The 5,074-nt window shown below is 45.4% G+C and overlaps 1 pseudogene; it reads left to right on the top strand.

Moving 5' to 3' along the window:
* The first annotated feature begins 1,063 nt into the window (after positions 1-1,063).
* On the top strand, positions 1,064-1,472 carry LOC124958859 (60S ribosomal protein L32-like; annotated as a pseudogene).
* The last annotated feature ends 3,602 nt before the right edge of the window (positions 1,473-5,074 follow it).

The raw sequence follows: 5,074 nt of genomic DNA, 5'->3' as shown, positions 1-5,074 counted from the left end.
GGACCCAGGAGGCGTCCTTTTTTCTCCAGTGAATCTCATTGCCTCTCTTCAGAGCTGGCACTCATGGAATAGTCCAGTAGTTACTGGAAGCAATGGAGGAGGCGGAGTAGGTTGTCCCAGCTCCTGGTGGCTGGGCCAATAAGCCACCGCCAATACCGCCAACACCACCAACACTCAGCTGACCTTGTTAGCAGCGAGGTGCCCCAGCTGTCCTCTGGAGGTGGTTCCAATTGGCTCTGATCAGGGAGAGCCAGGTCGGGGCTTTATTACAGTGACAGCAACTCCATCATCAGAAGAGCAGGTAGAGGGTCGCATGGAAACACCATTTCCGAGCACAGAGTAATTACAGGCTTCAACTGCTTGGCTTTCCCAGTTATGCTATGGGGCTGGTTTCTGCCACATTGTGGGGGACTTGGCCTTAGGGATCCCACACACATTCTTCTTGGAGGCCTTGGGTCCAGCAAGCAGAAGTCATCTGGATTCCCAAGAGGATGATGGCTATAGGGGTTTCCAGTGATGACTGTTTAGAACCTAAAATTCTAGGGTAAGAAGGGTGAGCTGCATTTCTAGAACAGAGGGAGACTCAGGCGGGCCAGGGTCTAAACGTACTGGAGAACAAGAACCAGTGCCCTTCATACCTGCTGCCACCACTTGGCAGGTGCGGCTCCTCCAAGGCACTCTGGTGCCAGTGCCACGGAGCTCCAGGCAGTGAGCGGGCCTTCCCGGTGCCCGACAGCCCTGGGCTCATGGCTTCGTCACAGGGCTTTGCGCCATGCCTTTTATTTATTTACTTATCCACCTGTCTTCCAAGAGGGGCTGCCAGCAACTCGAGCTCAGTGACCGAGTCATGTTCGTGTTTATATTCTTGGTTTATTTCCTGGCACAGAGCCTGGCACTTGGTCAATAAGAATTGACCAGGCAGAGGAAGGGACAGGAAGACCTGGGTAAGAATAAGATGAACACACTGGGCCTAGAGTTTTGCAGTAGAAATAACATACGAAAGTTTGGGCTCTCTCTTCCTTGGTGCCGCCTACGGAGGTGGCTGCCATCTGTATTCAGCCTCATGACTGCCCTCAGACCTCTCTTGAAGCCCAAAATCGTCAAAAAGAGGACCAAGAAGTTCATCCGGCACCAGTCAGACGGATATGTCAAAATTAAGCACAACTGGAGGAAACCCAGAGGTATTGACAACAGGGCGCAGAGAAGATTCAAGGGCCAGATCTTGATGCCCAACATCGGTTATGGGAGCAACAAGAAGACAAAGCACAGGCTGCCCAGTGGCTTCCGGAAGTTCCTGGTCCACAACGTCAAGGAGCTGGAAGCGCTGCTCATGTGCAACAAATCAGTGAACTGAGATTGCTCACAAGAATCACAATCCTCCAAGAATTACAAAGCCATTGTGGAAAGAGCAGCCCAACTGGACATCAGTCACCAATCCCAATGCCAGGCTGCGCAGGGAAGAAAACGAATAGACAGTTCATGGGCAGATTTTTTGTGTGCTTAAATAAAACCATAAAAACCATAAAAAAAAAAAAAAGAAAAGAAACGAAAAAGAAAGAAAGAAAGTTTGACTTTTGGATTCAAAGGGGTTCAAATTCCAGCTGCTATGTTAATGAGGATTTAGTGAGGCATAAATGACAGACATCCCCAAACAATACTGGGTTAAACAAGGAGGTAGCTTATTTCAAGTCCAGAGGTGATCCCCTCAGGACTGCTGAGTGGACCAGGCTCCTGGGAGAGCTTGGAGACCAGTCTCCTGCTCCTGTGTGGCTCTGCTCGCAGCCTTAGTCACATCACCCTCCAGCTCCACTGTCCTGTCTGCATTCCACTGGAAGGAGGAAAGAAGAGGAGTCGCATGGACTGCCTTGCCTCTCTATGGCCCACAATGTAGCCACATGAACACCCCTGGCTTCAACTGTCAGGGAGCGCAGTCTTTTTTTTTTTTTTTTCAGTAGCTCTTACAATTACTACATTTATTGAATTAAAATGAAGTTCAGAAGCAGAACTATAGTATCAGCCAAGATAAAAATTAAATAACCTAAAAGGTAGTGTCAATGATTATTAGAAATAAAATTAAAAATTTAAAAAGGACACATCTCACAGTACTTTTCCATTTCAATACTTCTAAAGTGTATGGCTCCTAGCCAATTGTCTAGTGTCTTTAAAACTTATTGGAAAAAAAAATAAGTATAAACTACACAAATGAAATTATAGATCCCCATAAACTATCAGCTCCGCCAGAGGTTCCTGTAATACATCATCATCACAAGAAATTTCTTGAGATTTTTGTTTGTTTGTTTGTTTGTTTTAATGAGGGAATGCAATCTTAATCTGCAAGGACACATGCTCAGCTAGAAATGGGGGTCTTGCCAGGCTTTACACACCTGTAATCTCAGAGGTTCAGGAGGCTGAGGCAGGAGGATCACAAGTTCAAAACCAGCCTCAGCAGCTTAGCAAGGCCCTAAGCAACCTAGCACAGGCCCAGTCTCTAAATAAAATATTTTAAACAGGGCTGGGGATGTTGCTCAATGATTAAGTGCCCCTGGGTTCAATCCCTGGCACCAAAAAAAGAAAAAAGAAAATAAAAGAAATGGGGATCTATTATTTTACAGGAAAGAAATATTGGATTTTAAAGGAAAATAGTGTCTGCCATACTTTTCTGATTCTCCTCTTCAAGATTTAAAGGAATGTACACAAACACCTCAGTGAGGTGCCTGGCATTTATTAAGGGTTCAGTTATTATTATTTTACGTTGGTTGTGTCGAGGCTGGCAGGAAAGGTGTCTGTTGCAGGGAGCCTATGCACTCAAGTCAGCCTGCCTGAATCTGAGTTTTAACCGGTAGTGCCCCTTACCTGCTCTGTGACTTGGGTTTAATTACTTGATCCTTCTGAGCCTCAGTTTTCTCACCTATAGAATGTGGGTAGTAATAATTCTTTTTTCATAAAGTTGTGAGGATTATTTGAGTTACTGTGTAAAACACAAATACTGTTTAGCCTACTACTGAGCAAGAACTACTTTTAAGAGTTGGCCGTTTCTGTTATTACTAGTTGAGGCAAACACAGAGTGACCTTGGGACCATCCTTGAAGAGGATGATGGAGAAGTTTCTATAGGATTCTTTCTGTCCCACCACTAAACTTCAAAACTGAACTCATTCTAAGGAGTGGGACTATTAGCTATAACCAGGAGGCAATAAATTAGCTTGGCCTACCGTGACTGCATTAATATACTTGCATCTTGATTTCTCTCCAACAGAGCTGACCTTAAAAGCAATGGGAACATCCTCTGCCTTCCTGCTTGTTTTCACTTCCCGAAGCTGTCAGCAATTCTCATCTCCAGGGTATTTTTCCCAAAGGAGTTAGGCTAGAAGGTTCAGGGCCAGGAATCCCAATTGGCACTGGAAGGACTGGGGGAGGGGGCGGTGCTGAGCTGCATTGGGACTGGGACTGCCGGTCCCCTCAGGTAGAAGTTGCCTGGGAGCAAAGAGAGCTAGCATAAGGCCAGCCAGACTGCAGCTTGATGAAACCAGCAAAACACTCCATTTCTCTTCTGCTTGTCTCCTGGGATTAGTGGTTAGGTCCCACATATCCTGGGCGTTTGTTCTTAGGAGGCCTAAGGCTCAGAGGAGTGTGAGACTTAGAGGCACAGAGCTTTCCAGGTAGCTCACTGTCACTTCTACTTGTGGAAGGGGCCAAATTGGGTCCCTGTGCCATTTACCTTCTTCACAGAGTGCTTTCCACCTGGCTGCCAGTTAAGTGACTGTCAGGGACCCTGAGGCCTTTCAGGATGCTGATGGTTCCATCCATCTGCAGGGGACTCCTTGGTGATCCACCTGTAAATAGAGTCACTGTTTGATACCAGAAAACCCCCAGCTAAACCAAGAATCTACTGCTTTCCTGCCGTCTGCAAGAAGACGTGTCACTCGAAGTGAAAAATTGGAAACAACCTAAATGACTAAGGAAAGGAGAACTTCGGTTGGGCAGATGATGATTCCATCCCTTCGGGTGATATTATGCGACCATTAAAAAAATATAATCATGAAGATTATGTGATGACTTGGAAAGATTGCTTATATTATGGTGTTAGATGAAAATATAAAATCTCATTTTTGTCATGAGTGTAAAAATTCTGTTATCTGGACAAGGAACACCAAAAAAGAAAAAAATGGGAGTGGTAGTTTTATGTACCTTTTATGATTCTGATATCTCTCCCTGTGATTGTGCACTAGATTTAAAAAGTCACTTTAAAATCGTGTTCAATACCCTATCATGTACTTCCACCCCCGGATCCACCCACAAAAGAGGAAAAAAGAACCTGAACTGTTGGAATTTGCATCTGGCTCCCTTTTAATCAATAGTCTCAGGAAAAGACATGACTATTTAAAAAAGAAAGCAAAGCCCAGCTGACTGGGTTCCCTGGTCAGAACTCCTTTCAGTAGATAGCGACTGATGCAAGCAGGTCCTCAGGGCCCTGGCCGGCTCCACCCCTGCAGCAAGGCTGTAAATAACCTAGACTCCAGATCACCTCCAGGAGGCGTCGAGGTGGGGTAACTACTCTGAATGGAGCAAGGCTCCTGGAAGGTTCTTGATTCTTTGGGTTTTGGAGTGTGAACAAGAGAAATAAGAAATCATCACTTCACAATGACCCAGTTTCAAGAGCAACTTGAATAGGATCATGGTTTAGATTTTAAATGTCCCCCAAGAACTCATATCTTAAAGTCTTGGTTGCCAGCTTGTGGAGTTATTGGGAGGGGGTGGAACCTGTAGGAGGTGGGGCCTAGTGGAAGGAAGTTAGGGCACTGGGGCATGCCCTTAAAGGGAATATGGAAACCCTTGCTCTTTTGCTTCCCAGCATCCATGAGGTGAGCAGTGTCCTCCTCCATGCTTTCTTGTTCCTGTTCCCACCATGATGTATGCCTCACCACAGACCCCAAAACAATGGAGCCAATCAACCATCGAATGAAACCTCTGAAACTGTGAGTCAAAACGAACCCTTTCTCCTTTTAAGCTGATTTTCTTAGTTATTTTGTCATAGCAACAGAAAACTGACTAACACAAATACCATTCTTGCTACCA

The sequence above is a fragment of the Sciurus carolinensis genome, chromosome 1 (assembly GCF_902686445.1).
Source record: "Sciurus carolinensis chromosome 1, mSciCar1.2, whole genome shotgun sequence".
In the NCBI taxonomy this organism is placed as follows: Eukaryota; Metazoa; Chordata; class Mammalia; order Rodentia; family Sciuridae; genus Sciurus; species Sciurus carolinensis.
This window is presented reverse-complemented; position numbering and strand designations above follow the sequence as displayed.